Source organism: Delphinapterus leucas, chromosome 19, assembly GCF_059928025.1.
Source record: "Delphinapterus leucas isolate spDelLeu-1000000601 "Yukka" chromosome 19, BTC_Dleu_Yukka2, whole genome shotgun sequence".
Classification (NCBI taxonomy): Eukaryota; Metazoa; Chordata; class Mammalia; order Artiodactyla; family Monodontidae; genus Delphinapterus; species Delphinapterus leucas.
Window position 1 is genome coordinate 39,065,213 of NC_143147.1, and position 15,593 is coordinate 39,080,805.

The 15,593-nt window shown below is 43.7% G+C and overlaps 1 protein-coding gene across 2 annotated transcripts in view; it reads left to right on the forward strand.

Moving 5' to 3' along the window:
• SCPEP1 (serine carboxypeptidase 1) overlaps positions 1 to 14,925 on the forward strand; it is an 86,109-nt gene extending 71,184 nt beyond the window's left edge. Inside the window, exon 15 of one of the 2 annotated variants that reach the window (XR_016388963.1) lies at positions 34 to 14,925. The gene's annotated coding sequence lies outside the window, so the exon portion shown is untranslated. The remainder of the gene's footprint in view (positions 1 to 33) is intronic. The other variant, XR_016388962.1, reaches the window with a different exon arrangement.
• Positions 14,926 to 15,593: the final 668 nt, after the last annotated feature.

Genomic DNA, 15,593 nt, shown 5'->3' on the forward strand with positions numbered 1-15,593 from the left:
CAACAGCGACTGCTACTCTCTTGTTTTTGCTAGACTTGAACCAGATCAGATGCGAACCTGAGGGAAGCACCTTGTGGAGTCCAAGGATGAAGCTAACTTGGCAGACGGCAGAGCCAAGAGACAGAGAGATATAGAGAGTCCCAGTGCAATGGCATGTTTGAACACTGGCTCGAACAACGCCTTGTGAAAACTAATAAAGGGAAGCCCTACTAAAATTGTCAGGAGGCCAGAAAGGGGAGATCTCATGCACATACAATTCAGATCCCAACCAGAAGAGATGTACCTTGCGTCTCCAGCAGGAAGTGACAATACTTTATCACCTCCAGAAAGAAGAAAAAAGATTCTCTTTGCTTGGCAAGAGCTCAGCCAATGAGAGAGTGTCACGACTCAGCCAATGAAAAGCCACTCTACTGGGAAACTTCCAGTTTTCCTCTAGTGGACATTTTGTTTGTAATAGCCCCTCCCAACTTCCCCTTCTCTTCTATAAAAGAGTCTCCTCTCCTTTGCTTTACCGGGACTTGCATGTGGTTTTCTGTAATTGCATGTCCCAAACTGCAATTTTTTGCTACTTCCAAATAAACCCATTTTGCTGATAAAATAACCGGCTGTTTATTGTTTTAGGTTAACAAGCTGAAGAGAGTCGTATTTTCTAACTTTTCACGAATGGGATCCAATAAATTGCTTAAACCATTTTGAATTAGATTTTCCTTCACTTAGAATGGAAACAGCCCTAAATGATGCTGGTGATAACATTTGCCTCCTGCCTTAAAATTTACTAATGACTTTGTTCCCAGTTGTTAATGCCCTAATTAAATGAACTGTTGAAGTTGCATAGTTAGCCAGTTTCAGAAACTGGAGTAAATTCTAAGTATCTTTTTTCTTTTTAATTACATTATGGAAAATTTCAAACAAATACAAAAGTAGAGACAATGGTATAATGAACCACTATGCTTCTCTCACTCTTTTCAACAGTTAATCAACTCATGAACAAACTTATTGCACCTAGTCTGCCCTCCATCCCCTCCATCTGATTAGTATGCCCGGATCATAGGACTGCATCATATCTGCCAAGGAGCAGGGAGAGGGGAGATCTAGCCCACTTTAGACCCCAAGACTCCTCCAGCAGAGGATTCCCCTTGATGGTGGTAAGTCAAAAAAGCTGACTTTCCATTTTAAGTGGTAATAACAGTAATACAAAAGAGAGAGAGGGTAATCAGGAAAAGCTTTTGTATAGGAAAAAGGATTAAACTGAGCTCTATGAGGTGGGTTGAATGTAGGTACCTAAAGAGACAAGAGAATAGGATTTATTTTTTATTTCGAATATAATAAATAAGTATAATAGTAAGAAAACTTGGAAAATTAAGAAATATAGGAAAAATAGTCATTAAAATTCTTATTAACCAAAAAGCCATTGGGGTTTGGATTTTAATGTTTGATTTTTTTTGTTTTGTTTACTTGTTTTTTGTTTTTCTATATATAGGTTAATTGTAACTGTACTGCAAGTTTATATCCCTATATTTTTATTTAACAGGGTAAGCAGTATTCTAAGTTACCGTGGACTCTTTGTAAACATAATTTTTTTTTCTTGCTGTGCCATGTGGCTTGCGGGATCTTAGTTCCCTGACCAGTGATCAGACCTGGACCCCTGGACCCCAGCAGTAAAAGCACTGAGTCCTAACCACCAGACTGCCGGGGAAGTCCCTGTAAACATAATTTTTAATAGATGCATATTTCATTAAGGATGTATAGCATGGTTTATTTGATCAATGTCCCATATTTTGGCATTCTGATCCCTTTTATTGTGTCTGATTATATATAACTATGTAATGAGTATATTTTTTCTTTAAAACTTTTTCTGAATTTTGAGTTAAATTGTAGCAAAATTACTGGTAAAAGAGTATGAATATTATAGAATGGGGTATTTCTAATACTGATTTTACACCATCTTATATTGTTATCTCAAAAGGTGATTCAAACTTCTTAAGGTAAAATTGATAGAAACATTAGTTTTAAGAATATAAGACCTAGAGTGTATGTCACAGAAATATAATTTGGGGTTTGCTTTTTTTTTTTCTGGCCGTGCTGCACGGTTTGTGTGTGGGATTTTAGTTGCCCAACCACCAGGGAATTCCCCTACAAATATAATTTTTAAGTGGGCACACAGCCATCCAGAAAAAAGACTACATTTCCCAGCCTCCCTTGTAGCTAAGTGTGATCATGTGATTAAGTTCTGGTCAGTGAGATATAAGCAGAAGTGTTCTCTTGGCAGTGGATGGAAACCTTCCCCAATGGGTGCTTTTTGCCTTTTTTTTTTTTCCTCTTCTTTTTTTACTTTACTGGCTGGTAATATGCATGCCATCATTTGGGATAATGAGCATAAGGACAAAAGCCTAGTCACAGTGGGAGACAAGCTGGAAGAGGCCAGGGTCACTGAGAACTTTGAGGAATGCACCCACCATTCCACTCCCTCCACTTCCCTCCCCTTTGCATGGGAGAGAAGAAGTTCCATCTTAAGCCACTGGTGGTTTGGGTTTTCTACCACATACAGCCGAACCTTATTCTAACTAAATATGGCTTTAGAAACTAGGAATAGCATAGTTACACTCTTTTTCATCAGCCCAGAGAAGGAAAGAGTTACTGCCCTGGCAAAAAGCATTTCAAATGTACTTCGAGAACACGTCATTAGGTTTGGCTTAAGTATTGCTGATTCCAACAAAAAAGAAAACTTTAGTGGCAACAGCCGGAAATCCCAAGTAAAACTATAGGATTCATGATGTCCAACTTCCAATTTAGTTACCTCAAGTGTAAAAGAAAAAAAAAGAGAGTAGGGGTAGGGTAAATATATCCCAGTTTATCTTTTTTCCAGAGATTACCATCCCTACTCCAAGAACTATTAAAAAGTCCTCTTGAGAAAACTGAAACCAAAAATAAAGTGGCACTGGCATCTCTCTGGGAACACATTTAACTCTGCTCTGAGAAGGATAACCTGTTTTAATTTGCTAAAGCCCAAGTCTAGCTCTGTTTTCCTCTGAGCTGGGAAAAAGAAACCACTAAGAAAATATTTTAAAACAAAAATGTCAATCTAAAAAAGAGAAACAAAATGCCAAGTCAAAAGAAAGTCACGTTAGAATGTATTTTGGTGAAAGCACAGATAACTCTGGGGCTCAGATATGTTGGGAATGGGGAATCAGGGATTTTTGTTGTTGTTTGTCAAAATAAAGTGCCCATTTCTGGGGGCAGCGAAGTGAGTAAAATGTTTTGCTGGGATGTTTAGAAGCAATCCTGGCCCTTGCTTTTTCCTGCCATTAGGAATTTGTCGGCAGTTAAAATCGGGGTCAGGTTCAAAAGCAAAGAGCAGCCTGTAGGTGACCCTCTTCAGAATGAAATAGCATCGCCAATGACATAGCTTAATTTGATGTCTTCGGGTGTAAAGAACTCTCTCGACCAGATCTCCCCACTCAGTGTCCTCTCTGCCAAACCACGTGTGATAGGTCTGACCAGTTCCTGTAAGATGCCTTCTTTCCCTCTAACTCATCCTGGATTGAAGCTTTGGGTGCTTGCAAACGAGCTATAGAGGGGCCATCCAGTCTGTGATTACACACGGCAAGATATCAACCCAAGCCAGCTTCTTCCCGCCGGTCTGCACACCTCTGAACTACTCCAATCAGTGTTCATCTGGGGAAAGCAAAGTTGAGTTTTGTCTTAGGCAAAGCCTAACAGAGGTAGCAAATCTGTTTCCAAAATAAATCGTATAGTGCATCTCAAAGCCAATGGGATTAAAAAGAAACCTGCAGGGCTTCCCTGGTGGCGCAGTGGTTGAGAGTCCGCCTGCCGATGCAGGGGACGCAGGTTTGTGCCCCGGTCCGGGAGGATCCCGCATGCCGCGGAGCGGCTGGGCCCGTGAGCCATGGCCGCTGAGCCTGCGCGTCCGGAGCCTGTGCTCCGCAACGGGAGAGGCCGCAGCAGTGAGAGGCCCGCGTACCGCAAAAAAAAAAAAAAAAAGAAAGAAACCTGCAAACATCCTCAGCCATTCTATTATAGTGATAAATAATTAACCTTCAGCAAGTCAAATTTACGTATGGACTTTAGGAAGTTTCTGATATCATAAGTCTTTTTTTTTTTGCGGTACGCAGGCCTCTCACTGTTGTGGCCTAGGGTAAAGGAGAGGGTTGTAGAACTTGGCGATGAAACCTATACTCTCTTGGAGAAAAAGAAAAAAAGACTGGGGCGTATAACTTTAATCGCTGATGGGTTTTAGCATTACATTCCAGTGTGTTCCACCAGTGACACAGCTCGTTATTACCTTGGGCTTTTTCTTCAAAAGCCACCTGCCTGCTTCCCTAGCGCCTGGAAGGTTGCCCTTGTTCCTTGCTCACTTTCCCTTTAAGACTCGTTAGTGTTTCAGCTGGTAAAGGTCCAAGTGCCCTCTGGAATAATTGGCATGATGTGCAAATTTTCCATTTCGGAAGCGAAAGAGCCTGTTCTCCAGGGAGGGCTCTTCCAGGTAATTGCTCTCTGAGAGATTCCTGCCGCTACCTTTGGCAGCCTTCACCAGAGACAAATCCCTTTTGCTGTTAGGACAAGCTAGAAACCCAGAGATGGAAAAACAGGAGCTCAGGACAGACATGCCAAGACCTTTGAAACCAGTGACCTTTCCAAACAGAGGTCAGCACAGGCCAAGGCATATGAACCCCACCTCCCCCCTCCCGGCAAGACAGGCACAACAGCTCTGCCCCAACATTTCCATCGCCTTCCTTTCTCAAAAGAGCTTCCTTTTTCGAAGGAGGGTTGGTAGAGGGAGCTAATGTATTAATCAGGATTCCAAGCAGGGAGAGAAAAGCCTTTAACAACTTGGGCTGGAGGGAGGCACCCAAAGGATGTGCTGGATGAGGAAAACTGGTTTGCTAACCCGAGGGCGCTCCAAGAGGAATTTGGGTGAGAAGGGGAGAGTGAGAAGGAGAGACTTGGAAAAGAGGGAAGTCCTCCCTCAGCCACCACCTGCCACCCCAGGCAGAGGATGTGTGGGGGAGGGGGGAGGGAGGCTGGAGGGAGCGGTGACAGAAGAACGGGTGGCAGGCTGGAAAGAAGCATGGAAGAATAAAAATGGAGTTGTTGTCTCCTGTGAGTTGTGCGCTGGAGATCCCCTTCCTCAGCTCTGCTTTGAAATCTTCAGTAACGTTTCTGTTGCTCCCTGTTGTGGTCAGTGCATCCTTTTGGTTTTTTCGTCGTTGTTCGTTTGTCTGTTTTGTTTTGCTTTTTGTGGGGCTATTTTGGCCCTGCTGCGTGGCATGTGGGATCTTGGTTCCCCGACCAGGGCTCGAACCCGCACCCCCTGCATCGGCAGCGCTGAGTCTTAACCACTGGACAGCCAGGGAAGTCCCGAGTGCATCCTTTTGGGGGACGCTGGGGAGCTGCTCATTCTGTGGTCTGTTGACACTGGGTGAAAAGAGGGAGCGGCTGGACACAGGAGATAGGAAAGCCCCGGCTGGGTTATGGCACTTTGGGGTGGAGAAGGGAGGCTCGAAGCCCCCAGGATGAGGGGAGATGTGAACTTGGAACTGCCTGACTCCAAAGCTCATGCCTTAATTATCTGTACAGTCGCATCTTCCCACACCCCCCTTTCCCAGCCCCTGCATGGAGCTTTGGGACTGTGGGAATTCATGTCTACGAGCTTCTGGCCCCTATATCTGGTAGGAGGAGCATAGCATGGGGCATAAATATGTGGGTTTTGGAGCCAGATTCTCTGGGTTTGAATCCTAGCTCGGCCATTTACTAGTAGTGTGACCTTGGGCAAGTTATTCCGATTCTCTGCACCTTTCTTATCTGCAAAGGCGAGACAATAACCATGCCTTCTTTAAAGAGTTGTTAGGGGAAGTAATTGAGATACGCACAGAGGAATTTTAGGACAATGCACTAAATGTTAGTTGTTATCATTATTTCTGACAACAACACAGGATCATGCCACGAAGAGCCCTGCAGTTCAGTGATGGTTATGGTACCCTTATATCCATCTTTCTGATCCACAGAGAGAGTTCAGGTTCTGAGGCCAAACAGACTGGGTTCCAATCTCAGCTCTGCCCCTTCTGGCTGAATCACTCTGGGCAAATTACTTAACCTCCCTGTGAAAGGGGTAAAAAACCACCTCACCTGAGGTGCAGGCTTGTTGGGCGGGTAAACTAACATGAAAAGTAGCTGACCAAGGCCTGTCCATCTGTTTTGATCATGACACTGTCTAGGAGCTCCCCTGCCCTACTATGCTTTACTACACATATATTCTAAATAGCTCTGGGGGCTCCTAGGACATCAGACTTTTCCCACATTTGGTTAAGTTTGACTGGAGTCAAACTCAGTGAGAACTGTTCCCTCTGTTTTGTCTGGAAACCCAGTTGGCCTCATCTTAGCATCTTGCTGGGCAGGTTGGCTGAAGTATGACAAAGGCTATTTTGAGATTGCTGGGAAAACTAAACTGGCTAAGATGGAATAAACTAAGTCAAACACATTTATTATAAGCCAGAGCCTTTTCCTCTAGCTTTGGGCAGTTCTGCATGTTAGCTGCTTCCTCTTCCCCTTCCAGGGACCTCCCCAAAGGCTTTTGTCACTGATTGCCACAATCTGTAATGTTTATTCCTCCTAGGATACCAAGTCCCATTATAGTCCCTCAAGAAGGCTTGATTTCCCTTTGTGTGTTGCCCGGGGACCAAGACATTTTGTTTGGCTGTTGAAAGAGTAGCCCCAGAAAGTTGAAGGACTTGGGAGCATATATATCCCTATATATGTGGGTAGAGATGCATTGAAATTGCCCTAGAAGAATACACCTGAAGGCTAATGCAGCTATCTCTAAATGTGAGATAACATGTTTTGTTTTGTTTTTTTAATCTGTACTTTCTAATCTTTTCTACAATGAAAAATATGGCTTTTGCAATAGGGGAAAAATAATTGTTAAAGATAAAAGTGATATTTTTAGCTAGAAAATCCCTCCAACAGATGTTTATCAAGGCTGTATTGTGGACAGCACTGGGCGTGGCACTGGATGAACAAAAGGGATAAGACCGCTGCACTCAGAGAAACTGTAATAAATCGAGGGAAACCTTCAGTAAACTAATAAATATGTCATGACAAAATGAGATGCATGCTTTGAAAGAAATGGCCTGGGTGCTGTGGTTGAGAGTGATGGAACCTGCTTGAGAAAGCAGTTCCCTAGGCTCAGATTTTTAGGAGGAAAAGGAGGCTGCAATGCACAGAGCGGGCAGAGGACGGTTCCAGACACCGGAAGTGTCTGCAGGATGGTCCTGAGACAAGAGCAAGCTTGACACATGGGAAGGAGTGTTTGGAGAACAGAGGTGAGATTTGGAGGGGAGGGGCCAGTTCATGCAGAGCCCCTAGGCCTTGATAAAGAGTTTTTTGGTCTTTATTCTAAGTGCAAGAGGAAGACTGTTAGGAGGCTCTTGAAAGAAAGGAGGCTGGGATGGTGCCCATGGAGATGGAAAGAGGTGCGTGGATTTAGGGCATTTTGAAGACAAAACATGCCGTTGGACTGGAGGTGGGGAGTGAGAGAGGGCAGTGACACAGATGGCTTCCCATTTCCTGGCTTGGAATTATCCATCAAAGTGAGACAGACTGTGGGAGGAACAGGTTTGGACTTAAACTTCAGATGACTGGGTTTATTAAAAGGGCGCCATTCAGAGGTGGCTCAGACCTCTGATGTGATAAAGTTCAATGCAAACAAGAGAAACAATTCACCCAGTTGCTTTGGCACAAGTTAACAGCTTTAAAAAGGTTTAGTTCCTTATTTATAGAACTGTTAAGGACTTAAAAGAGTCATGTATATGTTTGAGTTGTACTTGATTTCATTTTATGGCTGATAATACGTGCTAGAGGGGCAGTTGGTGGCTTGAGGTTTCACAAAGATAACAGGTATAACCCTTGTGCAATAAAAGTCTTATTTTTATGGCAAGACAAGAAAAATTTAAACAAAAATCTCTGCCCTTTGGCCTCCTCTCTCCCCCACTGTGCATTGTGTATCTGCATTGTACATTGACCAGACCTCCCCCATCGGTAGAAATACCTGCTCAGCCATAAAGAACAACATTCTCCCAGCATCAACAAGACAACTCCTTAAAAGATAGCATTCCTTCTTGATCTTGTAAGGGGTCACATGACCCACCACGATGAGGCTTATATCTGGATTATGTAAACTGTCAATAATACGTCATTTGAGGTACCGTCCTCTGTCTCAAAAAACTTATGTAACTGTGCCTTGACTTCTAAGGGGGTGGAACAGTTCTCAGAGCTTTCTGAGATGCTCTTCCCAGGTTATAATCCTCAAACTTGGCTTGAATAAAATTTTCCTTTTTTTTCTTAGATTGAATGATTAATTTTTTGTCAACACCCTCATGAAAATCAAAGGTCTACTATAGATATACTAGACAACATATTTTGGACAAATTACTGGAATAATTTCCAATAAACTTTATGGAAAATATAAAGTGGCTACTAGTTGGTATCTAGCCTAAGGATAGACAATAGTTGTCCTTTTTTTTTTTTTTTACGGTACGCGGGCCTCTCACTTTTGTGGCCTCTCCCGTTGCAGAGCACAGGCTCCGGACGTGCAGGCTCAGTGGCCATGGTTCACAGGCCCAGCCGCTCTGCGGCATGTGGGATCTTCCCGGACCGGGGCACGAACCCGTGTCCTCCGCATCGGCAGGCGGACTCTCAACCACTGCGCCACCAGGGAAGCCCAAAAGTTGTCCTTTATCTAGCACTTACTATGTGTCGCTCATTCTGTTATACACCGTAAATAAAAATCCTGTTTGAGCCCCACGTTATTTACCATCCAATTTACATGTGAGAAAAAAGGCTCAGAAAGGTTAAGTAACTTCCACAGAGTCACAGAACTAGCATGGGGCAAAGTCTGTATTGGACCCAGGTCTGGGCTGACTAGAAAGCTTGGGCTTCTATGAAGCAGCTGTTGTCTTTGGTTTGCAGAATGGGTTATCTGGGAAGCGTAGGCTGAGATGGGATTGGGAATGAGAAAGGTTTATTGGGGAGTGACACCCATGGAAAGGCAAGACTCCAGTGCAGACCTGTCAAAGTCTCTGGAGCCCAACGTGATCTGTAAGCAAAGACAGAGATGGAGATGGCCAAGCCCTTGTACCACTACTTCAGCTTACCTGTTGGCTGGGGAAGGCACTTAAGTAAAGTGTGATCTCAGCCTGAAAGCTGGGCTGGACCCCAAAGGCTGTCAGTTAACTGTACTCCTTGCATCTGGGCAGGAGTCCATCCTTAAATGGGGATCTGAACACTGCATCTCCTTGTTTGCCACATGCTCTAAAAATTACCAGTGCTTCTTCATCCAAGAAAAGGCAGTGTATCAGTCATCCATTGCTGTGTAACAAATTGCCCCCAAATGTAGTAGCTTAAAACAGCAAATATGCATTATCTCATAGTTTCTGTGGGTCAGGAATCCAGGCCCAGTTTGGCTGGGAGCCTCTGACTGAAGGTCTCTCAAGAGGTTGTAGTCAAGCTCTACTGGGGCCACGGTCTCATCTGAAGGCTCCACTGGAGAGGGAATATGCCTCAAAGCTCACTTGTATGGTGGTTGACAGGACTTCGTCCCTCATCCCAGGGACCTCTCCTCAGGACTACCTCATTACGTGGCAGCTGACTTCCCCCAGGGACAGTGAGAAAGAGGACCCAAGGTGGAAGTCATGGCCCTTTATAATCGAATCTTGGAAGTGACATCTTATCACTCCTGCCACATTCTATCAGGAGGCAGGGACCATTGGCAGCCATTGCAGAGGCTTCCTCCCATAGGCAGGTGCATATTCAAGTAAACAACACTGATGACAATAATAATTTTAGCCACCATGTGTTGACCATTTGCTATGAATCAGGTGTGGGATTTGGCCCTGAATACATCATCTCACCACGACGCCTTCATTCACACAAGATTCATCAGGTATCAGGCCCTGTGAGCTGCTGAGAGCAGAATGATACATGAAGTGCACTTCCTGCTCTTGAGGTGCTCATGTCCAGGGATACAATTTGACAAAGGAGGAAAAGAGAGGTCACACAGTTAGTGGGTAAGTGGCTGAGCCAGGAGGGCAAAACTGGTTAGTGTGACTTCAAGGCCAGTAATTTTTATGAAGACAGCCTACTCCAGAAAACATTGCTAGTCTAAGAACAATTGGGAGGAAGGAACAAGTCACAAGAATATATGCAATGTCCTTCCATTTGTATGAAGTTCAAATACGGGGGCTTGCGGCTTCCCTGGTGGCGCAGTGGTTGAGAATCTGCCTGCTAATGTGCGGGACACGGGTTCGGGCCCTGGTCTGGGAGGATCCCACATGCTGCGGAGCAACTGGGCCCATGAGCCACAACTACTGAGCCTGCGCATCTGGAGCCTGTGCTCCGCAACAAGAGAGGCCGCGATAGTGAGAGGCCCGCGCACTGCGATGAAGAGTAGCCCCCGCTTGCCGCAACTAGAGAAAGCCCTCGCACAGAAATGAAGACCCAACACAGCCAAAAAATAAAAATTAATTAATTTTTTAAAAAACTGGCTTGCTTAGCGGTGCACAAATAGTCATAACCCTAAAGAGAAAAGCATGGAAATGATTTGCACAGGTTAGGATAGTGACCGTCTCTGGAGGAGGAGGGGAATATGATTTGCGATGGGGGCCTCACAAGGCTGAGTGCCCTTTTAGACCTGGTTGGTTGTTATATGGGTGTCCAGTTTATAATGATGCATTAAACTGTACATGTGTTTTTATTTACTCCTCTGTATATATCAGATATCTCACAATAAATAAAATGACAATAAAAAACCAATTGCATTGAGTGGGGTGTTATTTGCCAGGTGCAGGCACCTGTGATGGCAGGTAAAGAGGTCTCTTTTATAGACATGAGGGGCATAAGGTCTTTTTGCCTTTGGCACACATAGATTCACAGCCTGGCTCACCCCTATGTTCTTAACACGTGTTACACCCAAAATAAATTCTGAGGAGGACAAGCGCTTGGTGAGATCATCTTGCAATTTGATACAGCAAGGCTGAGCAAGTGGGGTTTTCCTATTCCAGAAAGGGCTGCTGGAGACGATTCCCATTATAACAATGGCCACTTAGATCAGTACAAAGCAAAGAGCAACTTTGTAGAGAAGTGCCAGGGAAAGCTCACTCCCTGGGTACCTCAGATTAATTAGGCTTTAATTTATTCCCTTTTAGAATCTGTCCAAAAAGCAGAGGGGTCTTTTAGGGTGGGTTCTGTGTGAGGCTGTGAAGCCAGACCAGCTGGAAATACTTGAGAGGGATTTGGAAGCCAGTCTCTGTCCATCGGTAGGTTAGGGGCCTGGGGGTCAGGAGCTGGGAGATGTCCTATCTCCTTGGGGGATTTGGAGCTCCTTCTAACCAGTCCCACTTTAGTCAGTTGGAGCTTTGCTCTCTGAATTACCAGCCCTCTAGATGCCCTGGGCTCATGACAGCATCCTTCCACCATCAATTTCAGAGGAGGTAAGGTTGCCAGATAAAGTACTGGATGCCTGTTAAATCTGAATATCAGATAAACAATGAATAACTTTTTAGTATAAGCATGCCCCAAGTATTGCATGGGACATACTTATACTAAAAAAATTATTCATTGCTTATCTGAAATTCAAATCCAACTATTCAACTGAGCATCCTCTATTTTTATTTGTGTATTTATTTGGCAACCCTAGGGGAGAGAGTACCCAGCATCTAGCAAAGGAAAGGACAGCTGGATGCAGGCAAAATGCTCCTGGGCTCTGTGCAGCCAGCAGTGCCTACACTTGCTTGATCTGCTCACATTTCTCTCCCTTTTGCCAGCCCTTGGGGGTTTCTACCTAGTGTGCAGGATGCACACCTGCTTTGCACTGGATATTTGATAATATTAAGGAATTATTGTTGATTATGAAGTATAATAATGACATTTGGGTTTTTTTCACTTTGTTTTTTACTTTTTTTTTGGCCACACAGTGTGGCATGCAGGATCTTAGTTCCCTGACCAGGGATCGAACCCATGCCCTGCTGCAGTGGAAGCACAGAGTCTTAACCACTGGACCACCAGGGAAGTCCTGACATTACATACTTTTAAGGAGCTCTTATCTCTTAGAAATGTAGAGTAAAATATTTATAGATTAAGCAATATGTGACATTTGCTTCAAAATAATATGAGGAGGGAACGTACGTTGTCCAAAAAAAAAAAAGGCAGCTCATGGTTGCCTGAGAACAGCAGCAGAGGGAGGGATGGACTGCAAATGGGCACAAGAAAATTTGGGGGATGATAGAAGTGTTTTGTGTTTTGATTATGGCAGCGGTTTCAAGGATGTATATATACATCTGTTAAATCTCATCAAATTGTATACTAAAATGGATGCAATTTATTGTATATAAATTTTACTTTAATAAAGGTATAACCTCAATAAAGGCATACCTCAATAAAAGTACTAGTTGAGGGCTTCCCTGGTGGCGCAGTGGTTGAGAGTCTGCCTGCCGATGCAGGGGACGCGGGTTCGTGCCCCGGTCCGGGAAGATCCCACATGCCGCGGAGCGGCTGGGCCCGTGAGCCATGGCCGCTGAGCCTGCGCGTCGGGAGCCTGTGCTCCGCAACGGGAGAGGCCACAGCAGTGAGAGGCCCGCGTACCGCAAAAAAAAAAAAAAAAAGATAATAAGGAAAAAAGAAGAAGAAAACTCCAAATTAGATGTTTTGGCATTTCTCAATAAGAGACAGCTGCTAAAAAAAATTAGATTTGATTCAAATAACTGCAAATGACTGAAAGATAATTATTTCCTGGAAAAATGCTATACTTAGATCTCCTCTGACTGCAAATTTTCACTGCACATTAATGAAAACAAAACACGAGAATCCAAAAGAGTGGGAGTGCAAAATAATACAGCCGCTTTGGAAGACAGTCTGGCGGTTTCTGAAAAACTAGACATAGTCTTCCCACATGATCCGGCAATCAGATTTCTTGGTATTAACCCAAATGCGTTGGAAACTCATGTCTACACACAAACCTGTATCCAAATGTTTATAGCAGCTTTATTCATAACTGCCAAAACTTGGAACCAAGCAGGATGTGCTTCAATAGGTGAATGGATAAACGAATCATGGTACATCCGTACAATGTAATATTATTCAATGATAAAAAGATATAAGCCACTTGGGGGCAGGGGTGGGGGAAATATTGGTCAAAGAGTACAAACTTCCAGTTATAAGATTAACAAGTTTGGGGATCTGAGGTACAACGTGGTGATTATGGCTAATAATACTGTTTCATTTACTTGAAAGTTGCTAAGAGAATAGATCTTAAATGTTCTCACCACAAAAAAAAAGGGAGGAAGGAGGGAGGAAGGAAGGAAGAGAGGAAGCAAACAAGCCACCAAGCCAGGAAAAGCCATGGAAGAACTATAAATGCATATTTCTAAGTGAAAGAAGCCAATCTGAAAAGATTACATACTGTATGATTCTAAATATATGGTGTTCTGGAAAAGGCAAAACTACAGAGACAGTAAAAACATCAGTGTTGTCAGGGGTTGGGAACAGGGGACGAATGAGTAAGTGGAACACAGGGGATTTTTAGGGCAGTGAATCTATTGTCTGATACTGTGCATGACATTATTATGCATTTGTCAAAACACATAGAACTGTATGACACAAAGAGTGAGGCCTAATGTCAACTAGGGCCCTTAGTTAATAATAATGCATCATTATTGATTCATTAATTGTAACAGGTATAACACACTAATGCCAGATGTTAATAACACGGGAAAGTGTATACTTGGGGAGAGGGGGTATATGGGAACCCTTTGTACTTGCCGCCCAATTTTTCTATAAACCTAAAACTGCTCGAATAAATGTCTACTAATTTTTTAAAAGATAAGGAAAATAGAAGAAAAAATCCAAATAAGATGTTTTGGCATTTTTCAAAAGATAAAAATTTTTGGAATTAAAAAAAAAATCATTGGAATTAGATTTGGTTGAGATAACTACAAACACCTGGAAGAAAATTATTACCGTCTAGAAGGATTGTACACACAGATTTTCTCTACAAATGTGCCCTTTGGTCTCTCTTTGTTTAGCCCAGCGGCATCTTGTCTGTAACTGTCCGGTGTTTGCACCATTGTTCTCTGGTTCAGAAGGGTGACTCCTGTTCACAAAGGGTGAAAGAGCAGGGTATGCAGGGAGGCCTTCCAAAAATTTGACAAGAGTGAGGGGGACTTTGAAATATTAATCCAGCCACACTTACAAATCCTGCTGACAAGGCTGGGAAGTTGGGATACTGAGCTGCTTATAAGCCTTCTCGCAGCAGGGGTGGCCTCCTTTAGCTGTTGGGAACCAGCCTTCAGCCTCGTGTCCGTGTCTGGGAGGACACACCCAGTTCTGACTAAATGAGAACGTAAAAGGTTCTGACTGGATTCTGCTGGCTGGGAATGGAGCCACCTGTCTGTAGGGAGAACAGGTCGTGCCTAACTCAAGGGTGCTCCCAAGTGGCTGTGGACCAGCAATGGTCCCCTGCAGAGAAGCAAGAAATGTGAGCCCAACTCTAAGTATCAGGACATGGAGAACATGGAGAAGCCTGGGATACAGAATCCTTGACTGCAACTTCCACTAGTGGGCTGGATATGTGAGCATCACAGGGTAAACCAGAAGTTCAGAACAACTACTGATGATAACTAATATTTATTCAGCACTTACTCTGTACAGGCATTGGGCTATGTGTTTATGTGAAATACCGCATGTAATCTTCACAACCATCACAAAGCAGTTACTATTTGCATCTCCATTTTAAGAGATTAAGTAACTTGCCCAGGTCACAAAACTATTACGTGGTAGAGCTGGGATTTCACTCTGCCCGCTGGACCTTCCAGCCTATCCTCGTAAACACTGTCCTAGTGAGGAGGAGGGCAAAGAGATTAGAAAGAGGGAGTGTTCTTTAAATGGCTACAATGGCTTTGAGTCATTACTGCTTGATGAGGCCTACAGATGGGTCTAGTGATAATACAAGAACCTGAAAGTGGGGGTGGGGGGTGGGCAGGGAGTCGAGGATGACGAACAGCTGTGATGAGTTGATGAACAGCTGTGATGAGTGCCCTCTTGCTGGATGAAAGCTTTTCAAGAGCAAAAGTGTGGTCTCTGTAGCCCCAGTGCCTAGCATGGTGATAGGCACATAGTAGGTGCTCAATAAAGGTCTGCTGAATGAATGCAAGAAAGAATTTTTTTGGCCATCAGAGCCATTTACATGGAACTCTCCCATAGAGCCCTAATAAATACCTGATTGCCTGCTGGTGATATTTTTTATTATGATAAAATATAGATAGCATAAAATTGACAATTTTAACCTTTTTTTTCCAGAAGAAAGTAACCTGGCCTTTTAATGTTATCTTCAGAGCTGTCATAGGGCATCATACTATATCCGAACTGGAGAGTGGAATTTTGAAATTTGGTATTGCTCATGGTTACAGTCCAATCAGAAACCTCATATACATGCCCCTGCATTGCTCTCTGTGCTGTAGTGGGATTGAAGATGGACAGAAGTGGAAGGGGCTACATCAGTCTGGTGCTGAGCTAGGTGAGAGTGA